This window comes from Mustela erminea, chromosome 3 (assembly GCF_009829155.1).
Source record: "Mustela erminea isolate mMusErm1 chromosome 3, mMusErm1.Pri, whole genome shotgun sequence".
Classification (NCBI taxonomy): Eukaryota; Metazoa; Chordata; class Mammalia; order Carnivora; family Mustelidae; genus Mustela; species Mustela erminea.
Window position 1 is genome coordinate 161,998,092 of NC_045616.1, and position 14,078 is coordinate 162,012,169.

The following is a 14,078-nucleotide window of genomic DNA, read 5'->3' on the forward strand; positions in this document are numbered from 1 at the left end:
GACCCCCAGTCCCACGGCGCCTTCACCGACCCCCAGTCCCACGGCGCCTTCTCCGACCCCTGTCCCCGTGGAGAAAGGAGAACATTCTGCCCTGACGGCGGCGACCAGAGCCGCCCCGTTCAGCCAGCTCTCCCCAGCCAGGACCTGGCACAGACACTGGGGGCCAAGTCAGGGCTGTTCTCCAGTGGAAGGTGAAATGGCAGAGCGCTCTGCCCTGCCCGGGGTGCCGCTGACACCTCCCTGTGCCGACCCGTACCAGGCTGTCCAAGTCTTTGCCGTCCAGACAGGGCCTCCGATTCCAGTGGACTCAGTTCTTCTCGGCCCCTTCACTGAATACTAGATCTCTGTTGCGACGTCGGTAGTCATCTGCTCTTTAGTGATTGGCAGAAATGTGATTGTAACCCTTCACTGACCAGCAACAACATACTGGACTCATTCAGGCTTAAGCCGAAATGTCACTCTCATCCCACGGAAGAAGCCTGAGGGGGTGCAGTTTGGGGTTTGGTGAGGCCGATCCGTGCTGTCGTCCGTGCAGAGGTTCCTCCTAGTGCCCTGCTCTGTCCCCTGTGGCTGCTTGGGGTTGCCAAACGGCTTCAATCTAGCTGCCGCTGCTCCAAGCATCACACTCTTACCCAAACACATTCCAACAGGGAGAAATACAGACCGAGGGAGAGGAATTTACTTACATCTGAGAGAGTGATCCTGTTCTGGAGTCCCCTGGCAGAGCTTTCCACATGGCCCCATGACAGGTTTGGTTCCATGGCCATGCCAGATGCAGAGAAAGTTGGGGCATCGAGCCAGGAATGAGTCGTCCTGAGCAGCTGTGTGTTCCAGCCGTGGCCGGAGCTGGGCATATTCCTCCCCACGCTGGCCCTTATGTCTGCTCTCACGTTTCCAGACTCTACCTCTAGGAACAGGATGGGCCTTTTACTTAAGGCTGGATGGGGCTGTGTCACTTCTGGAGCTGAGAAACATGAACAGAGGAACACGTGTCACTGTCTAGAGCACCTTCAAGGGCTGGTGTGTGCTTCAGGGTGCAGAGAGGAAGCTTTCTTCAGGCTGGACACATGGGTTAGGAGGGTGAGCAGAGGTCCCGTGTTCTCCATGAGGGACATGTGATGTGAACGAGAAAGAAACCTTTCCTGTGTGGGTCACTGTGAGCCTGGAAGTGTGGGTGACCCGTCCACTCACCACTATCCCTGACAGAATTCCCAAGCTTCAGGACAACTTCAACCCTTCAATAGGGGTTATTTTCCATTCTATTTTCTCCAGCAGAAGGTGCAGACTGTGCAATCAAGCCCAGCTCCCTTTCTGGTGGAATCTTAAAATGGGGGATACAACAGACTTTCTGGATATTTGCCTCTTCAAGTTGAACTTGGCAGTAATACAGTCTTATGAATTCTGACGTGAAGTCTGTTTCCAGATATGGACGAGCAGAGCTCGTGGAAACCCACACAGGTGTGGCTGTGTGACACTAGGGACACCTCCTGGCTTAAGGGGTCCAAGAGTCCCCTTCTGACCAACACGGGACTCATCCGTTGGTGGGATATAGCCGATGACTCATCATTCACTTATTTGTTTTGAAAATGGGCAACCTCCTCCACAAGCACTTAAATAGAGAAAACATGATTGGTTGTTTAAGTTTTATTTTGCTAGCAGTTTAGACTTTGGTGACTTTCTAAAAATATCAGGTGATGGTTGTGTCAAAACGAGAATCTCTGAGTGAGATCTGAGGGTCACCGCTTCTTCTCCAACTTCGTTTTCATCGATGATGGATGTGGGGGGATGTTTACTTTCTACGGGAAGGAGTGGCTGCGGGGACGGAGGCGCATCCGCGGGCTGACAGCCCGAGGACGTTGGAGGTTTTGACAGGGTAGAGGGTACCCCTTCGGCACTCCTTCTTGACACCTGTCTTGGAGGCGAGGCTGTGGCAAGACGGGCGGGTGCCTCGGGCAGGATGTCAGTTGGGCATCGTCTCCCCTTCAATTACCCAGCAGCCGATAGAAAATAAAATGAAATAAAATTTAAAATTCGACATGATTCACTAAGTTAGTCATCACAAGTTTGCACTGGATCAATTTTGAAGCCATTGCCCAACCCGCCCGCGGGGAAGGAATGAGCTGTGCTCTGGGACGCCACGGGGTGCATCCCCAGCCCCGGGGCATCAGACAGCCCCGGCGGGCAGGACAGAACCCGCCAGGAGGGACCAGCTCACTCCACCTTCCAGAGCTTCCAGAGGTGTGCCCTGCTACAAGGTGAGAGGGAGATACTCTCAACGTCCATCACGTCCTGCCACTGGGTCCCCGTACTTGGTTTGTGAAGCCACGGTCATGCTTAATAGAAGGGTGTCAGGGTTGAAGCCACTCTTGGAACCAGCCTCTCTTGGAACCAGACTTTCCAGGGGACACAGTGTAGAGCTGTGACAGTGAGCGAGGTTCAGACTACCCAGAAGGGATTCACACAGTGAGCCAATAGTCAATTAATTTACTCAGCCCAGAATGCACCTAAGTGATAGCCTAATGTCTTGAAAGAGGCAGTGCCCAGAGCTGTCTGTTAGACTCCCCGGGCACCACTTAATGTTCTAAAAGCCCATTTTCTGGACGACACAGTGATGGGCTTAACGAATTACTGCCATTGATTTTTTCCCCCTTCTCGGTAAGAATAATGTAGGCATGTTTAAGAAAATATAGAAAATTATAAAAAGAAAAATAATCTATCATCACAGAATGTTCCAGTGGACAGTGTTGTCTGGGCTCACTCCCAGGAGACTGGCTGGGGAGGACCATCTGCGTCAAATGGGGGCCTGCTTCTTTCCGGACGCCAAGCAACAACTGGTCATGCTCTTCTCCAGCTGGCTTGTCAGTGACCCCAAGTATGGCCCCGCGGCGTTCCCTTCTTCGGGGGAGTATCTCCAGAGCTTCAGGTCTTCAGGGGAAGAAGGGTCAGCATCTACGGTCTAAAGGAGCCGATGTTGCCCAGTGGGCATGACCTCCCACCAGAGGCTTACCTGCCTTCAGAGGTCCGTCCATCCTGCATCTCGATAAGGTCAAGAAATACTCGGAGCTCTGTCTGAAATTAAAACACAGCCCATGCTAACCTGACATGTTCAACAGAAGGTACCATTTCTCAAGGAACCTGCTACTTAGTACCACTGACAACAGTTTTGGTGATGGTTTCCTCTGGGCACTGAGAAAGGGGAAAATAAATGAATGGGAAAAGTTACTGTATGCTATTATCATTCAATTATCACTAGTGCTTTACTTTTTTTTGAGATGTTCTACCTCATTTAACTCATCCGGACCACAGTGGGAGGGACACAGAATGCTGCCGGCTGAGTGGGTGAGGAAAGGGGTTTCTTCCTGAGCTGCGAGGTTACAGGCAAACGATCAGGGGGAGGCTCAAACCCAGGTTGTTCTACTTTTTATTTTTTTATTTTCTCATCAGAAATGTGATAAACCCTAAGATAAAGGATCTCTCACAAATAAACCATCGGGTTTGGCCTCCAGTGAGAAGATGCGTAAAGGTGTTTTATTTCAGCGTTTGGAGGCCTGGCGATTTCCTATTCCGATTTGTCGTTACAAAAACACCAGGCAGGGGCTTCTAGTCTCGCCTCCGGGTCTCTGGTGCAAATTCTCAGCCCTCCATTAGGGTTCAAGCTTGTCCTGAAGCCAGTCCCGTGGGATGGGAAAGGGCACCGGATATCCCCACGTTGCTCCTTGGAGGACCGAGGAGGCAGGAGCCCCTCAGAGGCCGGCAGCCAAGAGGCCCAGAGGAAACGGCATTAAGAACCAAAATTGACGTCCTGGACCAGTGCGACAGGAGGAACGGGGGTGCAGGTGAGGCAGTGTCCGTGTGTGCCTCAGCCCCTCTTGCGACACAGCAGAACCACCTTGATGTGGGAGTCAGCCACGTTGGCCTCTCCTCTTGCCGCATCAGAAGCCTAGATGCTGCAGAAAAAGCTATTTATGGGAACTAAATTTCTCCTTTGAAATGTGGGCCCAGACAACGGATCAGTTTCTCTCCCACTGCCAGTTGGAGGACTGGCTAATGCCTGTTCGGCGAAATTTGATCTTGGAGTTGATGATGAAGTGGTAACCAGGAAAATCCTATTAATTGACGTAGGGAGAGCTACGTGGTGCGAGCGCAGGACACAAGACCTTTTCCAGCACGTGGCCTTCTTGGAGGAGAGTGGGATGAGCCAGTGTGGGCAGGGTTTGGGGGAACTGCCCTCAGGTGTGAGAGTTACGGTTGGAGATGCACAGGCCCACAAGGGTCCCTGTCGTACTGGGTCACGGACAAGTGAGCCACGACAACCGTGAGGGAGACAGACTGTCTGGTTGCTCAGGACTTTCCATGTTTTCCCATGGGATGTCTTGAGTCTGGAGAGCTCCCTCCTTCCTGGGAAAAGGAGGCAGCTGGTCATCCCCTGTATCCTGCCAAGTGTGGACAAGTCCTTAAAATCTTTCTCGGGGGCTGCCTGCGGGGCTCAGTGGGTTAAGGCCTCTGCCTTCGGCTCAGGTCATGATCTCAGGGTCCTGGGATTGAGACCCGCATCAAGCTCTCTGCTCCGCGGGGAGCCTGCTTCTTCCTCTCTGCCTGCCTCTCTGCCTACTTGTGATCTTTCTCTGCCATAAACTAAATAAAATCTTAAAAAAAAAATCTTTCTGGGGAAGTGTGGGTTCTTTGCTTGTCTGGTTGGCGGATTGCAAATGAATGCTCAGGAGATAATGAGCCTCTTACATCCCATAAACTGATGTCGCCTTCCCAGAACTCTGGCTTCGGGCCTGGGGGCGGGGGTCTGCCCGAGGGAGGTCCCAGTGCAGCACCTGTTGGAGGGAGGTGCGGTGGGAGGTCGGAGGGAGGGGGTCCGGCAAGGTGGCCACTCCAGTCCAAGGTTTAAATGCAGGTTCAGCAGCAGCCCACGGGGGAGACCGTGAGCAGGGAAGAAGCACGCGGTGTGGCCCACAGTGAAACGCGCTGATCTCAGCCCCAGGTGTCTGAGTCATGGAGCAGAGGGCCGAGCAGGCCGGGAGACACGGCCTTGTTGTGTTTACAGAGAGCCTGAGAACATTGTCTTCAAGGAAATGCTCTTCAGAGTCCTCAGAGTTCGTTAGACAGGGGAGAGGATTAAATCAGTTCCTCTGAGATCTGAAGTGTCCAGGAGCAGGATCCCGGTTTGGCTCTGTTTGGTCAGTGTTGAGCGACGTCTTTGATGTCTAGTGCGCCCTGATCGTCTCTTCCTCCCGACGCAGGTTCTCTGCTAGAAGTCGACAAGGGACGGGAAGCGAACAGTGGGGCTCTAATTGCATATAATTACTCCGTGTGCCAAAGTATTTTACAATTGAGATAATTTGCCTGAAAGTGTGGGTATTTAGTGAATAGAATTTATGGTAATTCCCTTCTTTTCCCCCAACTGCCTAGTAATCTTCAGAACAAGGAAGTGGAAGGACAATAAAAATCCTGACCTGAGACAAAGCCGTACATAAAAGTGCTTAAAATGTATCTGTTTGTCTTTGTTTCAGTAGGAATCCACAACAAAGTTAATCAGACCAACAAGGATCAATAGAAAAGTGAGTGAAGATTCGCGTTTCTTTGAAGCGGGTAGAGGCAAGGAAATAATCCCTCCAAACAATGGAGGCCTTTAATTCACGGGCTGCAGCACTGAGGGCCATTGTGAAGTGGGATTTGCTGGGTTTCAGGTTTTAATTTGAACTGTACAAGCAGGTGCAGCCAGGAGCCCCGCCCCTGCTCCTACACTCCTGCCGCTCCCTGCGCGTCAGCCTCCCCGGGCATCCCGCGCCGCGTGATGGACACGCCTGCCTTCTGTTCTGTTCTGTCCTACGCGGCTGCGATGCACGCGACTCCCAGGCACGCGGTCTTCTTCGCTTGGTTCCGTCCTCAGCTCCTTCTCCCACCGCTGAATTGTGAACCAGGGGAGGCGAGCTCAGCTTCAAACCCGGAAAACAAAGCTTCACTAAAAAACATCCTCATTTAACCGCAATAGGATGTAGACTGAAACATTCTCGGAGCCACTGGGGCAGAAAAGTGCCCGTTTCTGAAGTGCAGGGAGCTGGCTTTCCCATCAGCCAGCACCCAAGCCGCGGGACCATAAGGAGAAGTCCCGCTGCCCGTTACGTTGTGTGGGTATGTTCCCTCCCAGACTCAGACACACTGTCCCTTGTCATTCTTGACTGTAGATGGTGGTTGACGAGGAGCGAACTGAGAGCCTGTGGCTCGGTCAGGGTCTCACACGGCGGGGGCACTGTGTGCGGCCGGCGGGAGGAACTGAAGAGTCGGGGATGTGACCAAACGCAGGCTCTCTCAGGTCCGGAACGTCATCGCACCTGGCCTTCGGAGATGCCCGCCCGGAGTCAGACACAGCTGCTTCTGGGCATGTAGACTGCGCCCAGGAGCTCAGAGCACAGAACACAGCAAGAGCCACATGAGAGGTGCCAGCGCTGTGAGCTGCCCCTGGGCTCTGCTGTCTCACCTTATCTGGAGTCTGTCGGGACATGGGCTTATGAGCTGTTCTGGTGGGATGGTGTGCAGTCTGGCATGCCAGCGACCGTAAAGGACAAGTTGGACAGCCACGTGCAGAGATTCAGAGGACCTGGGAAGCGGAAGGAGCATGGGGATCGGCCAGCAGCTTTGGTCCTGGGAGCCGTGAAGCCAGTGTAGTGGGAGCAGAGGTTCTGGATGGTGCAGGACGCCCGTGCAGGGCTGAGGAATTTGCCCACCATCCTGCGGGCTGTAAGGCGCTCTGAGGGCCACCTCAGCCGGGAACAAGGTGGTGAACTGGATGTGTGGCTCAGCAGAGGAAGGGCTGGGGAGGTGGGGGAGGATTCTGCTGGGACGTTCCAGGGTGGATCAGACCCAAATTCCCCTTTGTCATTGCATACCTTCCTGAATTTGGGCAGATTGTGTATATCTCCTCTGAATCATAACTTTATTTTTTTTAATGGAAATAAAAAATAACCTTCTTTCCAGTTCTGAGAAATTAGTGTAATACTACACGGAAACTGGTTACCCATTGTGCCTTTGGATGCTCCCCTAACACCAGTGTTTTTTCTTCTCTTATTGCTTGTGCTACCAGTGGACACACTCAGCTTGGGAAATCTCAGCAGAAACACAGCAGTGGGTACGTCTGGACAGTCAGGGATCCGTGAGATAGGAGGCTGCTAGCCATCAAGGTCTTTGTCTGTTTCATTTTTCTTGGCATGGTCTAGGAGGGCGTTTCGTTTTCCAAGCATGAATGAGCTCTGTGGGGTTGCTGCCGTGTGGGGTTTCTCCTGCTCCGATGACTTTGCAGCTAAGCCTGGAGCTGCAGAATTGTCCCTGGGTGGGACCTTTGAGCTCCTTCATCAACTCCACCAAGGTCTAAGTGGGGTTTGCCAGCCCATCAGCCCAGTGTCTCCCTCGGATTCTTATGTCTCCTGGTAGCTCCTCCAACAGCCTATGTCTTTCCAGCCTCCCATGTTGAGAATTAAAGTTGGTGACATGTTGCTCCACTTCTTCTAAACTGTTAGAATTCACACTTGTCACAGCTCCCCTGATCACCCTTGTTTGCAGAATGACCCTTCCTTTGGGGCTTTTATCATTTTTTTTAATTAAAATTCAATTAGCCAACATACTTAGTTTCAGATATAGAGTTCAAGAATTCATCGATTGCGTAGAAGACCCAGTGCTCATCACATCACATGTCTTCCTTCACACCCATCGCCCAACGGCCTGGGGTAGTTGGGTGATGGGCCTTTTATCCTTGTAAGGATCACACCAGACTCTTTCCTCTGAGGCACCTCTGGCCGGAGTCCTTTGGAGAACACAGGACTGGACATAGGGAGGGTCACTACTAAACCTCAATCCCGCGTTCCGCCCAGCCGGCTGAGGGCGCTTGGCTCCAGGCTCTCCTCACTTGATCGCACGTCATGGAAGTTCGCCTAGAGCCTTTGTCCTTGCCCAGAAAGGGTACAGAAGGCCCCGTCTCCTCTCTTCTCTGCGGCGACCTGCCTCGTGGAGTCGCTCGGGACGTCCGCTTTGGCCAGCACACATGTCACACTGTGGTCCCAGTGCAAGGATCGCCGGCCTTGGGGACGCAAAGCATTCAATGTCCTTAACACCATGCCCAGACTCACATCATGGGTTTGTGGGTTTCACTGCCTTTTCACATTTACTAGAAACATGACTTTTGACGTTTCTTTTTTTAATTTATTTATTACGATTTTTTTTAAAGCAGACTCTTTATTACAACTTGATGGTTTACTTTCAGAAGGTGGTAGTTAGCTTCAGCAAAGGCAAGGGTGCCGTCAGGACACAGGTTCACCCCGGGACGGACAGCCCGTCAGCCACGTGTGTCGTGAGTGAGACGGCCACGTGTTCTGCCAGCCACATGCTCTCCGGGCCGCATTTGCCTCTGGACCGCAGCTTGTGTGGACAGTGTTACGTGGGAGTCTTTCTTCAGAAGCGTTCTGGGGTTGTATACGTAATCACCCGAAGTCTCTATCCCCCTCCCCCAATAACAGCATCTACTTTTCTAGCCAAATGACAACCGCAAACATTCTTTATAGACCACGTCTGGGCTGGACAGGGCTGGCTACATCATTGGCAGGACTCTCTGGAAAATGACATTGCAGGGCCTTTTGTTCAGAAATTATTAAGAATCTCAAGATGAGGGGCGCGTGGGTGGCTCAGTGGGTTAAAGCCTCTGCCTTCGGCTCAGATCATGATCCCAGGGTCCTGGGATGGAGCCCCGCATCAGGCTCTCTGCTCAGTGGGGAGCCTGCTTCCTCCTCTCTCTCTGCCTGCCTCTCTGCCTACTTGTGATCTCTGTCTGTCAAATAAATACATAAAATCTTAAAAAAAAAAAAAAAAAAGAATCTCCAGATGATAGAGGTTAGTGTGAGCCACTCATGAGGCCCTCTTGAGGTCGTGTGCAAATGTAGACATGCGTATCTGTGATGCTGGTCACCGTCAGGCTGAAGCTGACAGATGCCCCTCAACCAGGATCCCCTGTGCCCTCCACAGTCCTAACCAGTGTGGGTTTGCTCCTTTCCTGAGTCCAAGCTAATGCTTCCATGAAGGTCTTCCTGGGGTGCCCGTGTCCGCCTCCCCAGTTCGGAAGCCCGGCCCTCCCACTCTCTCCCATCACCACAAAGAGACTAAACGCCAAAGTAAGAATTGTTCCGGGATTTTTAATTCCCTGGGAACTCTGTGGGTGTGTTTAGGTGACTTCTTAAATTTTAAATGCTGTACTCAAGGAAATGGGCTGGTCAGACATGTACACAGAGAGGAGTTGGTTCGACGCTGTACCAGGATCTAGCTGGACGGATTGATGACCCCCCAGGCGTAGCTGGCTATGCCGTTGTCTTTCTCTTCCGCTGAGTGCTGACGGACCCTTATTAAAGACACGCTATAGGCCTTATTACATAAGGTCTAAAATAGACCTTATTATAGACACATTCCAATTAAGGAATGGCACAAATTTTAGTTAAATGTTCATAAAGCTGGGGGGCGCCTGGCTGGCTCAGTCGGTGAAGCATCTGCCTTTGGCACAGGTCAAGGACTTGGGGTCCTGGGATCGAGCCCCACGTGGGGCTCCCTGCTCAGTGGGGAGCCTGCTTGTCCCTGTGCCTCTGCTCTGCTTTTGTTTTCTCTCTCCCTCTCTCACACACACACACACACACACACACTCTCTCTCCTTCACTCTCTCAAATAAAATCTTTAAAAAAAAAATGTTTTCAAGGCAACAGGAAGTTTCCTGGCCACTTTCCCAGTGATGTGCCAGCCCCCACTGGACCACTCCGCGGCACGGGGGACACACTGCAGAGCCAGGAACCTGTGGCCCCTGGAGCCAGACTGTACCCGGCTTCCCCCCATGGGAGCTTACTTCGCCACGGTCCTCATCCTGGCCCTGCGCCATCTGCCTCACCTGTGAAATGGGCTTAATGCAGAGTCCTGCGCTGTCGGGCTGGTGTGAGAAGGACGTGTGCCAGGACCGCAGGAGGACATCTACCGCACGACGGCTCGAGAACATTGCTACTTTTGCTATTATACCCAGTGGATGCCCACGCATTCCCAGGCCTGCTAGACAGGAACAAGAATGTGCTGGCCTAAATGAAAAGGGAAAACTTTCTTTAGGAAAGACTAAACCCATCCTGCCTTCAGATCAGACACGGAAGCAGCAGGTTCCTTTGGAAACAGGAATGACAGGAGGAAATGCAGATGAAATAAGACAATTAATACCGAAAATTCCGGGAGAACGTTGGGCCACAGGCCGTGAGATGCTGGCAGCTCCCAGTGGGGGTGGCACCCCTCCTTTGGCTCGCCGAGGCTGGTCTGGGGCTTGTCATCTTCGTTTGCAGGTTTTCTCCCCAAACCTCACACCCGCCACGGTCCATTGTCCACCAGGGCTGTGGCCAGAGGGGTCCAGTGGAATCAATCACGGGGCCTTTTGCTAATAACACCTTCTCCTCGGCTGGATCCTTTTGTTCTGTTTTCAGGAAGTTAATTCCAGATAAATACCTTACCTGGTACCTAGATAAATACAAACAAGACTTCCACGGAGACTTTGTGCCGTTCGGCACATCTGATTTTGGCTCCGCAAGTTTAAGAAGCTGCCTTCTCGACGGCTTTCCAGAACTTGTGTGAGCGCCTAAAGCTAGTCCTTTGTCCCTGTAGCCTTCATGTGTCCTTCTAGCCTGTCGCACCAGCTCCTTGTGTTTGGGCTTGAGTTCCAATAATTCAGTCCACGAGAAGGGGACACAGTCATCCAGGGTTCCAGATCATTCCACCGAGGAGAGCAGAGGGACTGGTAGCAGCTCTGTGGCTGCGGTTCGGGGACTCCCCTGGCTGGAACGTTCCGAAGACTGTCCAGGACTGCAAAGACCAGTTGCCTCTGCACTTGCCAACTTCCTGAAGACAGACTCCCGGCCTGTCTGTCTCCTCCGGCAGGGCCCAGATTCCCGGCTGGCTTTGCTGGGAGACAGGCTATCAGCCGCCGAGCAGGAGGGAAGAGATAATAATGACAAGGCAAAATAAAAAATGGTATTTATCATGGCTCCAGTGTCACCAACCTGTTATTTTTATTGTTCTTCAGAATAATGGGATTTATTAGGGCCATTTATCCTCAAGTCACATGGAAAATGCCGGGTATGAAGGATGAAGAGCTGGCTGGAATACCCAAAAAGCTTGGAAACCTGAAAATAAGTTGCAGCACTCCTTTTCAAGTAAACCTGTCTTTCAAAACTTGAAAGCGCTGCCCTTTTAAGGGAGCCTGGACTCCGGTGATGTGGCAAACAGAGTCAAAGTCAAAACTCAAACAGCTCAATTTGGAAAAATGTGAAAATTACATGGCGTTGGTGAGATCCCAGACACAAAATAAAATGAAAACAGCTGTGGACAGAAAACCCCGTGTACACGGTGGATGGTCATTTATCTTGGAAAGTCAAGGGAGGAGTTGCCCGCTGCGGTGACCGCGACTGCGTATGGGAAGGGTGCAGGGCCACACGCCAGCCCCTGTCCCTCGATGCTCCGTGCCTGCCGGGAGCATAAGGGGCGCTGCTCCCAGGAAGCGGCATCAGATGTGAGCGTTTGGGGGACTTTACAGAACGTCTTGTCCTAGCGCAGGAAATGGGGGATGCCGAGTGTATGATTTAAGTGTCTCGTTTGGACGTCAGCCCCCATGTGATGCGCGGAGCCCCGATGGCTGGCGCTCAGGTCACGCATAGTCCCTGAAAGGCTTCGTCAGGATGACGCACTTGTCAGCGCTAGTCTCTTTCCCTCTAAAGCACACTGGGATCGGGCAGAAATGCCGGCCGCGGAACAGCATCTTCCCGGAGCAGGGGGGCTGCCCTTTCCCACCCCACCCCGTTTGGGGCTCCCGAGCACACAGGTTCACACAGATTCCTGGGGATGCAGGGAGCCAGGATCACAGCGACGGGATCCGGGGGCATCTGCTGCACCGCGTTCCCCAAGACACCGCTGTCTTGAGTTACGGCTCCTGGGGCCGTTGGAAAACACCAGAGTCCTTCTGCAGATCCACCTCAAACTGGAAATTATTTCCACGGCCGGGATGGAAATGATTTTGTGGGGCCTCTGTGGATGAACCCGCAGCAGGGCCTGCGTCTCCTCCTGGGAGAGCCAGCCGCCTGTCAGGTTGCCCAGGGCGGCCAGTCTCCGTAGCCCAAGGCGCCTTGGCTGGGGTTACCCTCAAGTCCCAATTAGAAGAAAAACACTGCCTGAGAGAAAACACAAGATAAATATGACTGGTCGTACTTTAATTAAGTTTGATCGAAAGTTATTCCGCACCCAGGGAAGCCAGAGCCAATTTTCACAGTGTGGTTTGCAAACCAGAGGCAAGTCGTCTAAGGCTGCCGGAGAACACGGTCCCCTCAATCTGGCCTGGGGTGAACCGAATTATTCCTTCAGGCAGTTCACATAGAAAGCAAATACTCTGTGGTTTCTAAGTGCTCAGACTCCGAATGGTCTTCTTTTCATGTTCCCGGCGGCTCAAATTCTCCTTCTTACAGGGAGGCTGGTCCTGGACAGGGTTCCAGTCCTCCAGGGGGGTCTTCCTTCGTGTCCAGGGGGAGATCTGGGTTCCTGCCTCACCCCCGGCTGCCGCCCTTCTCACCTGTCAGCCTCCGTCCGGGCCCCTGGAGGGGCTGGGGTTTGGTCCGTGGGCCAGAGAGGGAGTGATGAGGATGCTCTGAAGATGACATCATGACAGCGTCTTGCTACTACAGAAGACAGCAGCTTCTGACTTCTCCACATTAATAAATGATGTGCGTGCGTGTGTGTGTATACACACACACATAGTACACACACATATTAATCTGGAGAAAATATATATAAAGTAAATACATTTATGTCTGTATTCCCCCTGCTGGGGATAAGAAGGGCTGGTCATCGTTTCTTAAAGTCCCAATGACAGTCAAAGCTTTTCCACAGACACATACATGGTTACATACTAACCATTCGGCATTCAACTCCAGGAGGACCACGATGACCTCATGTGGCAGAGGCCACGCTGGCCAGCCCACGGTGTCTGGAGTGGGTCAGGCTAGCCAGAGCCGCTCGGGGACAGCCTCCTCAGCAGCGGGCCCCTGCAGTCCTTCTAGGCCCCGGGGACGTGGGTCCTCTCCTTACAGCGGGAAGGAGACCGGCCAGCTGGGCAGAGCAGGGCTGGGTGGGGACACAGGCGTGCTGTTGGCATGTTGTGGGAACTTAGGACGCTGTTCCAGGGAGAACGGGGGCAGGCGGCCTGGGCTGGTGTCTTCGCCTGCTTCTCCATGTCTGTGACCCGTCTGGAGATGGGCTGCCCAGGCCTGGTGCCTCTGACCACGCTTGCAGGTTTGGGGCCTTGCTGACCCGGGTGTCCCCCCGCAGCCAATCCTGGGGGCGGCCTCCAGGACCCTGAGCCATTCTCCCCTCTTCGCGTCTGGCTCATTGCGCAGCACGGCCTCCAGGCTGCTTTCCAAACCGCACCCATTTCAGGGAGCCCGGGCCAGGGATGTCCACGCACAAGGAAGCGTGTAGGCTTTTAGACGCGGTGGGTCCTTCCCCACGTCAGTGAACAGCATAGACCGTCCACGGCAGACATGCTGTCCCACTCGGACGCCTTCAAAACTGCCGTGATTGAGTCCACTTTCTCTTTTGATACGCAGCCTTTCTAAGACAACATTTAGTGACAACTCTCAGGCTTTATTTATTTAGGAAATCACCCCCTCATGTGTGCAGCAGGCAGAATTCTCAGACGGTGCTCAAGACTTCCACCACGCCCCAAGGTTTCTCCCAGGACTGTGAAGCAGCGCATCTCTCTCCCATGACTGGAATGTTCTGTGGCACCAAAGACGCTGGAAGAGGGCGGCCTGATCTCGTGCCTCGAGCCCCCTAACGGTCTGAGCTTTCTGCAGCCGCTTGCAGATCAGGAAGTCAGGGAATCCAGAGCCTGAAGGACTGTGTCTGAACGAGAGTCCGCTGCTGAAATGGAGCCCGTAGTGGTTCCCGGGGACAGCCAGCCAGGAAGCGGGGACCTCCGTTCCTCCGCCGCAGCGCAGCACGCCACCAGTGACAAGGCAGCG

At 53.1% G+C, this 14,078-nt stretch overlaps 1 long non-coding RNA gene across 1 annotated transcript; it reads left to right on the top strand.

Moving 5' to 3' along the window:
• Positions 1-5,154: 5,154 nt before the first annotated feature.
• Positions 5,155-6,942, top strand: LOC116585683. Its single transcript, XR_004283772.1, has 3 exons — positions 5,155-5,252; positions 5,523-5,570; positions 6,198-6,942. It is a non-coding gene; the product is annotated as an uncharacterized LOC116585683 (long non-coding RNA).
• The last annotated feature ends 7,136 nt before the right edge of the window (positions 6,943-14,078 follow it).